Source organism: Ambystoma mexicanum, chromosome 9 (genome assembly GCF_040938575.1).
Source record: "Ambystoma mexicanum isolate Mex_15411 chromosome 9, UKY_AmexF1_1, whole genome shotgun sequence".
Taxonomy (NCBI): Eukaryota; Metazoa; Chordata; class Amphibia; order Caudata; family Ambystomatidae; genus Ambystoma; species Ambystoma mexicanum.
In genome coordinates this window covers 101,896,316-101,913,306 of record NC_090931.1, presented here as the reverse complement: position 1 = coordinate 101,913,306, position 16,991 = coordinate 101,896,316, and positions in this window count along the sequence as shown.

Here is a 16,991-nt window from a genome sequence, read left to right as displayed (position 1 = left end):
TTGCCATCACCTACCGTAGTTGCACGTATTGCTATTTTTTTTTGTTCCAATGTACTCCACTTTGCCCTCCCCCTTCCCATTCACTTTTGCACTCTCAGTGTCACCTGGCCTAGTGGGATCAATGTCTCTGTGTGACCTCTGTTCAGCCTCCCTTTCCTCGTCACGCCTTCACACACTTGTTTGTAGGTGCTGTACAAATGCTGCAGAATACCATATCACATCAGATCATATGATACACACACTGCATTCATAACAACAGGATGCTTGCCACGTACCTTGTAGACTGCATAAAATGGTCTTTTTGCCACTGTAATGCATGTGTTACAAATATCGGAAAAGTGATCCCAGTAAAGCAGCACGGAATGTATGTTAGCAACGTTAAGCAAGTACGTGCAGTGCATGCATGCAAACAGGATGCCTGCCCCTTACCTTGCACACTTTCACCATAGCCTCCTACATTTCTCTGTAGAAACATACCTTCTGCCACAGTGCTTGTGTTCACACCACAACCGGCAACCACATTGCACAATGGCTTAGCCTCCACAGTGCCAATGCCATAGCTGCCATCCTAAAAAGAGCCTGGCGTGGCGTGTCTAATCCACAAAGTACCGCAGAATTGGCAGAGTTACCGTGCTAGGAGGGGAAGGACATGGGGAGGGGGAATGTATAACATTGTAGGGGATTGTGTCTTTAGTACTGTCTCTAAAAACACTTCTCTTCGTGTTTTTGTTATGTATGTGCGTGCATACATACATTTTTTTGTGTTCTCTCTTTTGCAGACTGTCTCTTTGCCTCTCCTCCTGACATTTCTCTTGACTGAAGATGAATGCTTCTCTTACATTTCTACAGGATTCTCTGCAGCACTTCGTGCAGAGTGGCAAACAAAACACCATTGCCAATGAGGTAAAAAAATTACCATTTCCTTGTAACTACTTGAAATCCTCCTGGTTATTAATGCTTGCATAGTCGGTGCAGAACATCCCAGCACTGCACAAAACGTCACACATGCTTCTGTTTATCCAACATCTCCCAAACTCTGGCTGTGGACAAATTACACCGGCATGGTCCCATGCTCCCCTTGGTGTTATCGATAGGAAATTCTCCTTGGCTGTGGGAAACATCTGCATAAGTGCTGTCATTAACTTCTTTGCGTGCGCGAGTAAACATGAGCATGACATTTACCCCAAATGTAGTGCTCCAAAATGTACTACCACCACATCAACAGTACCGACAGAGGCCACACATGTGCAAAGGAAATTCATGCACCCGAAACCCCACTCATACACTGAGCCCCAAAAAGCCTTCACTCCTTCCAACTGAAAGTCAGTATCAAAGCCTCTTTCCACAGCATACCTGTGCAGATCGTGCACAAAGGTATCACGCGCTATCAAAACTCAGCGTCTATCCATCTCTGCCAACCTCACTGCATTGAAGTCAGAGTAAATATGTCACTGGCCCTTCCTGTGAACCATACACTCCAAACCTCATTGGAGAATCCCCACAGTTCCATTTGCAAAGGCTCCATGCTCAGATGGGCAGGATGTGGCATGTGTGCTTTCCCACCTACAGCGCGGGCCACAGCCCAGTAATGCAGATACAATACTTCTTCTATTTGCACTGGCATTTTTCCAACACTCCCTCATTGGCTGCTGTGAAATTTTCAAACACGCATGCGACAATCACATACTTAACTTGTACATTGCACACCATCATTTATATACACCACACAGCCATATTTACCGTTAAACACTCCAAAGGCCCTTCCATCAGAAACCTCTGCTAAAGGATGCACTATTTCAGCATCTACAAAGATCCTGACATGCAACCAGCACATCTCTGGCCATTCACCCAACAGTCCACCCTTGCCTATGCCCAGCACAACACTATGGATCCATGCTTGCGCCCATGTGGGCAGCTATCATTATGCACACACGTAACATATGTAGGTAGCGGCACTTCACCCCCACACCATAAAACACCCATTCACAAAATCAGGTCACAATTACCAGAATCCACAAGCATACAACAGCTTTCACCACCCCTCCCCACAGTCATTCACAAAGTATTGTGTCACTGCCAACCTAACCACAACATTTTCTCAACATTGGGTCTACTTCACAAATCTGCACACAGCATTGTAACCAGGCACATATAAACTGCACTTCACTATACCCTCCTCCATACTGACAGTATGCAAACACTGCACTGTGGGATGTCTTAACCCACTTGTTGCTCTGCCATGCGGCATAACTGTGTTCTGATGGTGCCAGAAACATCAAAATGGTCGCAAAACCCCTGTGCGCACCAAAACCTCTGAAAACCGTGCACTGCAAAGCACAAAACGATGGCTGCCCAATCTACCACGCATGTTGTCAGTGGTGGAACAGAAATCTCACTCCGGAAATATTTCACTGGGCTCCACAACAAGTGAAGATGGAGTACAGAGGGAAAAACAGTGCTCTGCTAAGAGAAATCCAAAATCTTGCTTTAAATCTTTTTCTTTGTTGCTGAAACTGCAGAATGCCGGCACAAAACACCCTTAAACATCCAAAATTCTTACTGGGTGCTACAATTCACTTAGTTCAAGAAATCATTGTGAACTTACAATGTCCTGAAAGGCTGAAAGTATCAAAGAAACATTCACAGCAAAAGTTGCCTGCCTCTGGAATCTGTCAAAATCATGGTGCAGTACCCTCGGCCGCCTGAATGACAGCTGTCAGAAGCCTGCATGATAAACTTTAAACTTGTACAAACTGAAATCAAATGTTGCAATCTGAGTGGCCTGTTGCGGAGAGTAACCTATGTTGTAACTGTTTTTATCCCATGGTTTAAAATCTTGAATAAGTATTCTAGCTGATATTTTTAAATCACAAGTTTGTTTTAAACTCAGGAAAAATGCAACAGAAATAACATTTAAATTTAAGCCTGGCTAAAACCACCCAAACTGGAATAACAGCTTTCCTTACAAAAGGAGGATGCTTCCCCTCAGCTGAAACTCACGGGGAGGTGCGAACTGCTGGTGAGCCCAGGACTAAACAATGACCATCCTCCAGCTAAGGGAAATGCTAGGTGTGAACAGTCGTAAAATGGCCTCTGCCAAGGAAACAGGGAGGAGACTGCTCCTGAACGGAAGGGAAAAAAAAAGAGGCAGAGACAAACAACCATCTGTAGCTGAAACATTCACAAACAACATTTTGTTTAAATACGTATAACTTGCAACTGAAAATTGTCAAGAATACAAAAATAACATAATTGTAAATCTATTTTTTTGGCTGCACATTTCAAGAGGAAGCAAGATTGTGTGACATAATTTGTAAGGAAACAGCAGAAAATATGATACTAAACCAAATGTATTTCTGCTACAAGTATGTGACTTTACACACATATGCCCATGTTATACATGCACACTTGTAGAAATTTGCAGATAAATGGGACATTGTGTTCCTGATGAAAAGGGAGACATTCTGGGAAAAGCAGACACAGGATTTTACAGCTGCAGGGTTTGAAGGAGTAGCTGCTGTACAAAATATGTAATCTGTATATGTGGTTGTTATAGAGGTTGCACATGTGGAAATATGTATTGTACCAAAAGTAGATTTTGTGTTCAAGAGGCTAGGGGTGGACTCTAGGCCTCATAAACCCACACCATAAAAGTGACACACTGTTTTTCTCCTCCTATCAAGGCAGAGAGTAGACCATGACCAATCCAAGTCAAAGGGGCAAACTTAGTCTAAACCAGCCCACACATCCCCCTTTGTCATAAGCATAAATAGAGATAGCAGAGGGCAGAAAACAAACAGACAGATTCACCCACTATCCTGATTCTGGTGGAGCACCCTGCTGCAGAACTATCCATCTTAGTTGCTCCAGACTCCAGAAACTTGGCAAAGCAGAAAGGCCCATTGTATAGCTGAACCATTTTCAGCTAGGCCTTAAAATTCCAGAACCAGAACCAAACCCAAAAACCTAAGGGGAGCATCATATACAGCCGGACTGCGCTGTACTGATTGCCTGCTAAAATAATTATCTTCGGAACCAAGAAGGGCGAATCAATCCAATCCTGTACAGTGCTGTGACCAGAGTGCATTGCAGATCCAGTCCAGTCTTGCCGTCTGGTGTCCAGAGCGCCTAAAAGCTGCCAAAATCTGATGTGCCCAGCAGTCTGTCCTGACCAGAATCCTTGACCAGAATCCCTGACCAGAATCCTTGATCAAAATCCCTGACCAGAATCCTGACGGTTCCATTTGAAACCTATCTAGTGAGTATCTATAGATAGAACTGTGTCACTAGCATACGTACCTTGCTTAGTCCAATCCCTATCTTAAATCCATCCTATCTTGTATTCAGAACCTGCATTTTTAGGAGTACTTTTGAATTGCCTGAACTCTCTATCCTATCCCTCCTATCTTTTTAGTATGCTAGTATTGTTAAAACTATCTTTGCGCTGATATTTTTCAACTGAAGAAGGCGGGTCCACTGCATGCAGTCGCCCGGATCAAGTGGCTGTGTTCTTGTGTGGTATCTGTTTATTCATAGTCATCCTCTTGTGTAAGAAATTATTTTTTTTCATTTTCATTTTAAAAGCACTTCCCGTTTTCCCATTCTTGCGCCTATCTGGAAAAAACAACCTCCACTAAAACGTTCATAACTTCCTCTGTTTTTGTGTTAGAAACAGAATTGCAACTTCTTCTTGTAGCTAACATCCACAGCTTTCAATCACATCTAAAAGCACTTTCCGTTTTCCCATTCTTGCGCCTATCTGGAAAAAACAACCTCCACTAAAACGTCCATAACGTCCTCTGTTTTTGTGTTAGAAACAGAATTGCAACTTCTTCTTGTAGCTAACATCCACAGCTTTAAATCACATCTAAAAGTACATCCCAAATCATTATAGTTATCCCGTTATCGTGATCACCGCACAGTGAATAGTTTGCCACACATTTTGTTTTTAGGAAATTCTTAAACGTGTAAAACAGCTTATGATTGCTCCCGACCTTAATTTTAAGATTTCAAATTATTTCTTGGTACTAAATCATTGCTAGCATTTGTATGTAACTATCCAAAGCGGCTCCCATAAGAATTATAACAATTTCAGCAATTTAAACCATATTTAGTGTTTTTACCCAATCCATTCTCAAGATAACTTAAAACCATTCTGACCGCTTGCTAATCAATTCTGTTTTTCTCTTGTGTTGCTGGGGGGAAATTGGGATTGATATTTTGTTTGAATTCTGCCATTCCTGAATACCTGCTCTCTCCTCCTATCTCTTTACATTGCCTATTGGGGGGTTGAGGGGTGTGCAGGGGGTACTAGTAACCACACTGCTATTTCATCTGAACACACACAAAAGTATTATTTCTGTGCTGAATTGTTTTGCTCACTATTACTCCTTGTGTATTAAAGAGATTATTTAGTGTTACATCACCCCATTGGTGATCATTGTGTACCCATTAAAACATATTATGATCAAATTGTGAATACATAAATACATATTTTAACTTTGCAAACCAGCCTGATTCCTCATTCATTCTGACCCGGGGGGGGGGGGTTTCCAGGAGAGTGGCGTGATATGAGTGGTACATCATTCAGAATAAAAGAACCTTTAGACAAAATAAACAAGGATTTCATTTGTGCGTTACACACTAGGCATTGACTTAGGTGTGTGCCGAATTGAAATCACTTACAGATTGGGGGCTCGTCTCGAGATCCTGAATTAGACATACAACTTGTGATAGTCTAACACAGCGTGCTAACTGACGGGGTACATACACCTTGTTGTGCTACCACCCTGTGCTACACTACAAAAACACCTTTCAATAGAAACACTCAAAGGAGTTTGGCCTGTTTTGCAAAGGTAAAAGTAACCCTGAGATAAGTCAGAAGGAAATTAATATTTCCGGAATGGCGACCCCAGTGGAAATTAGTATGGCAAAAGAACACCCACTGCACAAATTGTTTGTCAGGGGTGAATGGGTTGAGCAGGATGAGAATGTTTGGCTGCAGGGAATCAAACAACAAGCCACTGCCACAGAATTAGCTATATGGCACAACCAGGGTCCATTACATCAGGCACTTAGCGAACTCTATATGGTCCCCAGGGTAAAAGAAGAGCAATGTAAAATTGCCAAAATAGAGGCGTACCTGTACCTCCACATTGGAGAAATACAGGAAAAATATGACGAAAACCTAGACCTGGCAAAAAGGAAAGTACAATCCCTAGAGTTTGCGCAGAACAGATGGCCGTCTTACAAGACCAGATAGACCAATTAAAAGAAGAAAATAATACATTAATTCTTAAAGACCTTGAAACTCAAACAGAATTTGATGAAGAGCGCCAGAAAGCTGGTGCATTAAAAAAACAAAGGGAGGACAGGGATGCACAGAGGTGTACTCTAATTCAGGAAAGGGACGCCTTAGGCCAGGAAGTCAACTATTTAAAAACCAAGGTGGAAGAAAATCACCTGGCCCTTCAGGGACTGGGTGAACTCAAAATGGACTATGAAAAGCTGTTAGAGCACACCAGGAGGGTGGAAGATGCTCTGGCAAAGAATGACCAGGCTAGTAAGGACAGAACACAGTAGGTGAGCCTCCTGCAGCAAAAATTGGCCCAATACTCCCAAATCAGACAGGAAGCACAGAGCGACATTGAGGCTCTCTGTGAAAAAAAAGACAGACTCCATAGACAAATAGCCATGCAGGAACAACTAATAGAGACCAGTAAGGCCTTAATAGAAGAACAAAAGGGTCAGATCCTTGCTTGCAATCTGGGAGTAGGGGCTGAGAGAGATGAGGTCAGATGGGAGAGGGAAACCCCTGAGCATAACCTCAGGAACCCTGCCACCAGAGACTTTAATCTATTCAATTCCATGGACTCTGCCACCCCCATGTCCACTGGATCACATGAACCAAGGGCCACAGGGATGGTAGACGTCAACCCAATTGGGAATATGGGGCTAATAGGTCAGCGCCTCCCAGAAATGGATGGGGGGCATTTATGTACAGGTTCCCAAGTACTAGGGCCATCTTCTCTGATCAGGGAGAATCCAGTGAGGAGAGAATCAGAAAAATGGATCCTCAGAAATATAACTCATCAAGAGATCAGGCAGTGAAATGTGGTGGGGAATTCCATGATATTAGGCCCACTAAGAGCATACTAAAAACCTCTTCCCACCTAGGACGGGGGTGTACTCAACCAATGCAGGGAGAAAGGAAGAGTCAGAATACTCTTCTGAGTGCCACAGGACCCAAGGAACTAGACCCCCACATTCTGACAGCCATTCCCAAGCTCACAGAATCCGGGAGAGCCTAGAAGACCAGATAACCACCTCTGGTAGCAGTGCCTCTGAGTCGGAGGATGAGTGGACCAGGGTAACCCGAACTAAAAAGGCCAACAAAGTCAAGAGGGCTTTACTCAAGGATCCCCTGAAACAAATACAAGCTATTAGGAGCGTCATCACGCCCTACCACAAAAATGCTAAATATTCAGTTTGGGAGCACCTTGAATTATTTGAGCAGATGATGGAGACTTTCCATCTGAAGGACAGCCAAAGCTGTATTCAGTATGTAAAATGGACATTTTCTCTGGAGTACTCCAGCTTCTTTGTGGGGCTGGAGGACCAGAACCATTCCAGATGGTCCACCTATAGGGCGGCCATCCTGAAACATTTTTCCATTCATAGGAACCCTCAAGAGGCTCGCAAGGCAGCCTACAACTTACAATGTGGGGAAGACAAAGCCCTACAAGAATTTGTTCAGGAATTGAAAAGCGCCTTTGAGCAGACCACTAGAAGGGTGCGAACTGACAGTAAGGAATTTGTGAACACCTTCTTTCATGCCCTACCTAAGTAAATTATGACCCAGCTAGTGAGGGACTTTCATGAGAAAAGATCACTAGACTGGGTCATTGAACAAGCAACGCACATCTATGAAGTACAGAAGCCGTTGGAAAATAAAAATAGTAGCAAAAACCCCAAACAACCAACAACCCTGCTGCTGCTAAGGTGGCGGAGGTGAAGGTTGCCCCCATTTTACATCTGGAGATGGGGGGCCTAAGAACCTTCCCGTGCAGAATCTAACCAACTCCAAGCCCAGAAGGCCATCAAGCTAATCCCAAAAAGGGAGCCAGGGTGGTGACCCCACAAATGGGACCCCTAACTCCCCTGAGTACATCAGCCCACACTACAAGGGAAATAGACCCATCCTGGCCTATGTGTGGACTCCTCCAGCCCAAGGGGGGGGGATCCAACCAGACAGCAGGAAACCCAGCAAACTTCCCTCCTCACTTTCCCCAGGAGGGCAGTAATCCCCCAAATATCGGACCAAACTTCTTAACCCGGTACCCGCCAAACTTCAAACCCCAAAACAACCCATCCTTCTTTCCCCACTTTCCTGAACCCAGCCAGCCCAATCCGGGAGAGGGGAGGCCAAGGGTGGAGGGGTACCCAAACTTTCCTAACCCGGGCTATTTTGCGAGAAGGGATAGTTACCCAGGGTAGACCTGAGGACTCTGTACCAGCCAGAGCGGGTGTCCCAACTAGAGCGCCAGGTCCAGAACATGGCACAAGATCTGGGTCGTATGCTGAGGGCTCAGCAGAACCCTCAGATGAGCATGGCGGTTCAGAACTCCTCCAATCCAGGGTCTGGTTCTCCAGAACAATGATGGGGGAAGAACACCGACAACCCACTGGTTCCCAGGAAGGAGGCACAAGGGGAAGGGGGTGTAAAGCCTTGGAGGAAGCTTCCTTCCCCACTTGTGAAAAGCCCCTGGAAACCCAAGAACCGGAACCAAAATCTCCTGCCCCCGAAAGTCTGCAACCCAAAGGCCCATTTTGTGGAGGAGGTACAAGTCTTCCAGTTTGAAGGAGAGGGATCCTCAGAGGATCCTGGGAAAATGATCTTCTCCTTCAGGGATGGGGGAACTCCTCCCACAGAAAAAGGGGTCCCAAAGGATCCAAATCCAGACTGGGTAGATATAGGGACTGAGTTAAAACGGCCCATCATCAGTACCCGGAATGACCAGCACAAAAATCCCCTGGTTCAAACCCATCCTGCTGACTGCCTCCAAAAAGGGGGGGCAGCCCAGAATCAGAACCAGGGGAATCCAAAACTTCCCCCATATCTAGCTGTCACCTTTTTCTTACAGATTCCCAAGATCCCAAACAGAATCCTGCCCAAATCACTTTCTGTCAGTATCCAAAGCCAAGAAATTAACCCACCAGTTGGCAAGAAATGTGCATTATCTTTGCCCCATTGAAGAAAAGGATGGAAGATTGTATGCCCCGGTCCAAATACAGGGGCAATGTCCAATTTTGGCACTGGTGGATACTGGATCCCAAGCAACCCTTCTGTCAAAAAGGGCCTTTGATCAACTGAATTCAGGAATGGGGAAGAAGTACCAAATTCCTCTCACCCCACTTCCTGGACAACTTCAGAACTTTGACGGGAAGGAAATTCCTCTTGAGGGGACTGTGGATTTAGACATTAAAATTGGGCAACACAAGGTGAAGCACACGGTCATAGTTGTTACTCCAGAGGGCACACCTTGTTTATTAGGGGATGACATCCAGCGTAGGTTGTTTCCCCTCATAGATTTTGTACACAAGGTCCTCTGGACCCAGAATAGCTGACCAATAAAATTGAAACAGATTGTCAACCATGTTAGTTTAAATGGCACAATGCCACATGGTTGAACAAAAACCTGACCAAATTGAATTCCACTTCCAGAATAATCAAATCCCAGGCGTGACAGTAATTGCAGTAGGACAACAAACTGGTGATGGGGAGTCCTCTCTATTTCTGAAAATCAACCTTCCTTCCAGTCTAAGGTGGCATTCCAGACTGGCAGGAAAAACTCTGACATTCTATACGAATTCACAATCAGAAAATCCCATTCCTATAGTCCAAAAAGATGAGAAATCAGCTCAAAGCTTGGCTGATATTCAGAAAATTGGAGAGCAGTTGTTCATCCCCATTCAGTTAAATGAAGGGAAGGACGCTGTTCTTGCCCGAGTGTGTGTGAACAACGGTAAGAGCTTCATCAGCGAGGCCATGTTCCGCAAACTCCCAAAAGATCCAGCCATTCCCACATTTAAACTGTTAGACAAATGAGAAATGAACCTGGAAACACCCAATTCCAAACATTTCCTGCCTAGCAGGTGTATGCTCAAAATTTCCATAGGCAACAAGAGCATAGTCCATAATTGTTGGGTCGTGCGAGATGTCCCTGCTGCATTTTATTTAGGCAGTGACATTCCAATTCGCTTTGCCGTTAGTTTGAACCTAATAAACTTCAAAGCTTGGTCTCGATTAGCAGATAATCCCATGGACTTTGATGACCCAGAGAAAGCATTTCGGTCAGCTCAACTGCTGCCATATGCAGTTGAAATTCAGATTGGACAGGAAGTTACCATCCCAGGACGGACCCGACAATTCTCACTGGAAGTAAAAATTAAAAGAGGACAGAAACTGAAAACCCTGACGTCTATGTCCATCTCAATGCTCATTTCCAACAGCAAGGGTTGGGGTTAAACCCAACACCACTAGTCAACATAGAACACAACACCATTTCAACAGAGGTGGATAACAGCGACCTAAAGAATATCACTCTGGGCGCAGGCACCATTATTGGAATGGCGGTTGATGACCAACATTTCTCCATAGATTTATGTAATGAACTGTTAGGACCAATCCCCAAGGACTGTTTTGACAGTGATAGCGACAATGACACAACACCAGACAGGATCTTCACCCAGCATGGGGGGAATTTCCTGGTGTACTCTTCCTGCCCTTATGGTAAGGAAGATGTCACCTGTGACTTCAGGAGGGATGAGGTGATCTTTCAAGTCCATGAGGACTGCCTTCCCCACCTGAAGCCATCATTCCAAATCAGCACTTTGACCAGGGACTTCTCCACCCAGTTGGAGGAGGCCGTTGAGGTAGCAAAACCGGAAGTCTTTCTAGGCTTCAGGCAGATGGTTGAAGAGAGAGTCAACCTAGCTGATGCCTGTGAGACTCTGGAGCAAAAGCAAAAATTGAAACAAGTTTTCTTAGATTTTCAAGATCTCTTTGCAGTGGACTCATATGACTGTGGTCGCACCGACATCCACACAACAACAATTCCCACGGACCCTGGCATGACTCCAGTGTTTGTGAGGCAATATCGCTTGCCTCTCGCATCAATGGAGTCCCCTACTGAAATAATTAAGAACCTTGAGTCCTGTGGGGAAAATCCGTCCAATCCACAGCACCTTCAATAATCCGGTGCTGGGGATTTTGAAACCAAACGGCCAGTGGAGACTCTGTGCTGACCTAAGGGAGCTCAACAAATGGGTCCATACTTCCCGATGGCCTCTTCCCTACATTGACCAAGGGCTGGCCCAGATCCAGGGGTCAAAGGTATTCACTGCCATTGACCTGACAATGGGTACTGGACTGTACCTGTCAGTAGGGAGGACCAATACAAGCTGGCCTTTACCTTTGGGGGGCAGCAGTACACTTGGACCTGGACTCCCTTTGGATACATCAACTCCGGCAATGAATTTAACATCTTTCTACATAAGGCCATGCCCGACCTGGGTGAAAGGGGTAACCTGGCCTATGTAGACGATGTTCTAGTCAAAAGCTCAACTGTGGAGGAACACATAGCGGAGATTAGTTATGTCCTGACACAGTTGAGGGCTGCCGGAGCAAAACTCTCCTTTCAAAAAGCACAGTGGTGCAGAACTCGTGTCAATTTCTTGGGGCATGAGATTACTCCTCAGGGTCTCTGTCCCCAGCGAAGGAAAGTGGAAGCACTCCAGAAATTAAAAGACCCCACAACTCTGCAGGAACTAAGGAGCCTCCTTGGACTAACTAATTACAGCAGAAAGTTCATTGAGGACTACACAGAGATCACAAGACCCCTGATTCTTCTTTTAAAGGGGGGGTCAAGTGGGAGTGGGGTCCAGAACAAGCCGAGGCATTAAGAGAACTCAAAAGAATCCTCTCACAAGCACCTTGCCTTGCTTACCCTGTCAAAACAAGGAGTTCTTCTTGGAGACAGGGTTCTCAAATACATGCTTGACTGCAGTATTATATCAAAAGCATGACAAGGTCAATAAAGTAATCTCCTATGCGAGTAAAACTTTATCCTCTGTGGAGGAAATATTTAGTGATTGTGAGAAGGCACTCCTGGCAACGGTGTGGGCAGTGAAGAATTACCGCCCATTCATCCAGGGGGAACACATCCTAGTGGAGACTCCACATCAATCTTTGCAATATCTTCAAAGTGACAGAATTTGGGCCAGAAATGTGAGAAATTCCCGAATTACTTCCTGGATTCAGTCAATGCAAGGCTTTCCTGTGGAGGTCAGATATGGCCAAAAAAAGAAGAGTCTCCTCGCGCAAGGTCTGGCTGACTTGCATGATTGTGCCAGAGAAAATTGTTTCGAGGACGAAAGTATTAAAATCAAGGACAACATGGAGGCATACCTTAATTCCACACATAATGTCTATGAAGAAGACCAGTGTGAGGGAATGCCCACTGTCTATGTGGATGGGTGTTCCTACAATGTTGACAAAAACGGGGAAAAGGAACTTCTGGCCGGCGTAGGGAATGCATGAGTGAATGATGCCCCAGAACCCTCCGCTGGGTACACAATCAGTCCCCGAAGCAGTCAAGCGGCCGAGCTGATGGCTGTGCATAAAGCCATCCTCAATGGTGTCCAAAAACAACTCCACAAACTGGTTATAATCACAGACTCAGATTATGTAGAGAACGGGTTCGTGGAGCACCTGGTTAACTGGAAAACCAGAGGCATTCTATTTGCTAATAACAAACCATTGAAACATGGAAAATTAATACAAAATATTGATGAGCTGGTCACCTTGAATGGGATGACCATATACTGGAAAAATATCAAGGGTCATTCTAAAGTAGAGGGACCAGACAAAACTGGAAATGACTTAGCTGATCAGCTGGCCAAAACCGGAGCCATCCAAGGGGACCTACTTGAGAGCGAGTCCCTGTTGGGGGAAATACAGGTCACTGCTATCCCTAGGTCACAGACAAATGCTCAGAATGAACTCTCAACTGCACAATGGAGTAAGGAGTCCCCATATGCTGATTTGATTACGGCTCAAAAAGGGGATCCAATAATTGGTAAGTTTTATCAACACATTGAGGACCCTGAGAACTTTCCCCTGATGAGAGTATTGATGAAATGTCCAAAAATGTTCTGAATCCAAGACGGTGTGTTGGTAAGGAGATTCATAGCTGGCCATGACCAATGGGTGATCCCTACCTCATTCCGAAGCCTGTTGCTAAGTCACGCCCATGATGCGGCCACAGCCGGTCATCGGGGGTTTCATACGAGATTAGAAATCTTGCGGGAGGTTGCATATTGGCCACACATGGGGCAGGACCTCGACCAATACTTGAAAGGGTGTCTTGTGTGTGCACAATTTCAGCCAACATCACTCACACACTGTGCACCCCTCCAAAAGAGGGGGATGACACTGCCTTGTTCAGATTTACAAGTCGATTTTATCGGCCCGTGATATGCTCCTCTAGGGGGAACAAGTACATGTTGACCATGACATGCTTGTTCATTAAATGGGTGGAATGTCTCCTGGCCCCAAATTGCAAGGCAGAAACAGCAGCTGTCCTGATTATAAATCACATCTTCTCGCGTTTTGGACAATCCCAAAAGATTGAGTCAGACCGAGGTAGCCACTTCACTAGCGAAGTGATGACAAAGATGTGGGAGATACTGGTGGTCAAAAGTAAACTACACATTGCCTACCGGCAAGCCTCTAGTGGTGAAGTTGAGAGATACAACAAGACTATTGTGAGCATATTAAAAAAATTGTGGCAGATTCTGGGACAAGTTGGGTCATTCGATTACCTCTTGTCCTGATGGCCATCAGATCTACCCCTTCTTCTTCAACAGAAATGTCTCCATTTGAGCTGATGACTGGACAAAGGATGGTGCGTCCCCAGCATCTGCTCTACAGAACCCAAGTGCAGACCTTGATAAATGCCTCCACAACTCATGAGTATGTTGAGAATCTGAGAAAACACCTTCAACATTATTTTGCCTATGCTCAGCCGAATCTAGGAAGATCTGCAGACAGTATGCAGACCCACTATGACCTTAAGACAACTAAAAAAGAATACCAAGTAGGAGACCGGGTCTACTTGGTCAATTTCCAAAGGAACCAAGCCAAACAGTGCAAATTTCTCCCTAGTTGGTGGGGTCCTTTTGAGATTGTAGACAGAATCTCACCAGTCGCCTACAAAATCCGCATCCCCACGGGCAGTTTGGCAGAAGGGAAGACAAGTGGGTCCACATAAACCAGCTTAAGAGTTGCCATCCCAGACATACACTGTGGCAAATAGAGGAGCCAACCGGAAACCCAGAGGGGGACATTCCGGATCCCGAGAAAATTCCAACTGTTAAAACCATTCCACCTATTAAAATCATAGAAATTACAGGCGGGCAATATTGTCATTTATATGTCAAATGTATGCATCCATCCCACTACATCAATAGTAGTGGGGAAAATTCCATAACCATGCTCTGTTCTGTCTCTTAGCACTGAAACCAAGGATTTTAAGTACCAAGGAAGACCACTCTGGGACCGGGAGGAAAGACCCAAGGGGCCCGGAATATTGCTCCATACTCCCATCCAGAACCAGCGAGGAGAATATGTCGATCCATTACTGATGGGAGAACCAGCAGAATTTTTCCACCTGGACCAAAGAAAGAAAGAACATTCCAATCTCCTGACTTCCCCTTGACGGGCAGTCAACCTCAATTCATGAGGGGGGGGCTCTGTGGGATGTCTTAACCCACTTGTTGCTCTCCCATGCAGCATCACTGTGTTCTGATGGTGCCAGAAACATGAAAATGGCCGCAAAACCCTTGTGCGCGCCAAAACCTCTGACAATCGCGCTCTGCAAAGCACAAGAAAATGGCTGCCCAATCTACCACGCATGTTGTCAGTGGTGGAACAGAAATCTCACTCCGGAAATATTTCACTGGGCTCCACAACAAGTGAAGATGGAGTACAGAGGGAAAAACAGTGCTCTGCTAAGAGAAATCCAAAATCTTGCTTTAAATCTTTTTCTTTGTGGCTGAAACTGCAGAATGCTGGCACAAAACACCCTTAAACATCCAAAATTCTTACTGGGCGCTACAATTCACTTAGTTCAAGAAATTATTGTGAACTTATGTCCTGAAAAGCTGAAAGTATCAAAGAAACATGCACAGAAAAAGTTGCCTGCCTCTGGAATCTGTCAAAATCTGGGTGCAGTACCCTCGGCCTCATGAATGACAGCTGTCAGAAGCCTGCATGATAAAATTTAAACTTGTACAAACTGAAATCAAATGTTGCAATCTGAGTGGCTTGTTGCGGAGAGTAACCTATGTTGTAACTGTTTTTATCCCATGGTTTAAAATCTTGAATAAGTATTTTAGCTGATATTTTGAAATCAAAAGTTGGTTTAAAACTCAGGAAAAATGCAACAGAAATAACATTTAAATATAAGCCTGGCTAAAACCACCCAAACTGGAATAACAGCTTTCCTCACAAAAGGAGGACACTTCCACCCAGCTGATACTCACGGGGAGGTACGAACTGCTGGTGAGCCCAGGACTAAACAATGGACATCCTCCAGCTAAGGGAAATGCTAGGTGTGAACAGTTGTAAAATAGCCTCTGCCAAGGAAACAGGGAGGAGGCTGTTCCTGAACTGAAGGGAGACAAAAAGAGGCGGAGACAAACAACCATCTGTGGCTAAAACATTCACAAAGAACGTGTGGTTTAAATACATATAACTTGCCACTGAAAATTGTCAAGAACACAAAAATAACATAATTGTAAATCTGATTTTTTTGGCTGCGCATTTCAAGAGGAGGCAAGATCGTGTGACATAATTTGCAAGGAAAGGGCAGAAAATGTGATACTACACCAAATGTATTTCTGCTAGAAGTATGAGCCCATGTTATACGCGCACACTTGGAGAAATTTGCGGATGAATGGGACATTGGGATTCATTACGAGGTGGGCGGTAAGCGATTAGTGGCACCGGTAAGGACACCGGTGCCGGTAATCCCTTACCACCCTATTCCGAGTTCCCTTAGCGGGTCCCTTCCTCAACACCTGGTTTCAACAGGTGTTATGGAAGGGACCCGTTAAGGGACTTCAGAGCTAATAACGGGCCCGCTAAAAGCCAGCCCGTTATTAGCTCCATCCCCATTCCCATTGAGCCCTATAGAGGCTCGAATGGGAATGGGGAATGGTTCCCGGAATGGGGATTTACCGGGCTCTCCAGGGTCGGAATGACCCGGTAAGTTCCTATTCTGGGACACTGACCCGGAATGCTGTAAGGGGGTAGTCATGGCGCCAACAGTGCCATGGCTACCTCCTACCTCGTAATGAGGCCCATTGTGTTCCTGATGAAAAGGGCAAAATTCTGGGAAAAACAGACACAAGATCTTACAGCTACAGGGTTTGGAGGTGTAGCTGCTGTACAAAATATGTAATCTGTACATCTGGTTGTTATAGAGGTTGCACATGTGGAAATACGTATTGTACCAAAAGTAGATATTGTGTTCAAGAGGCTAGGGGTGGACTCTAGGCCTCATAAACCCACACCATAAAAGTGACACACTGTTTTTCTCCTCCTATCAAGGCAGAGATGAGACCTTGACCAATCCCTGTCAAAGGGGCGAGCTTAGGCTAAACCAGCCCACACACCCTCTTTATCATAAGCATAAATAGAGACAGTAGAGGGCAGAAAACAGACAGACAGATTCACCCACTATCCTGATTCTGGTGGAGCACCCTGCTGCAGAACTATCCATCTTACTTGCTCCAGACTCCAGAAACCTGGCAAAGCAGAAAGGGCTATTGTATAGCTGAATCATTTTCAGCTAGGCCTTAAATTTCCAGAACCAGAACCAACCCCAAAAACCTAAGGGGAGCATCATATACAGCCGGGCTGTGCT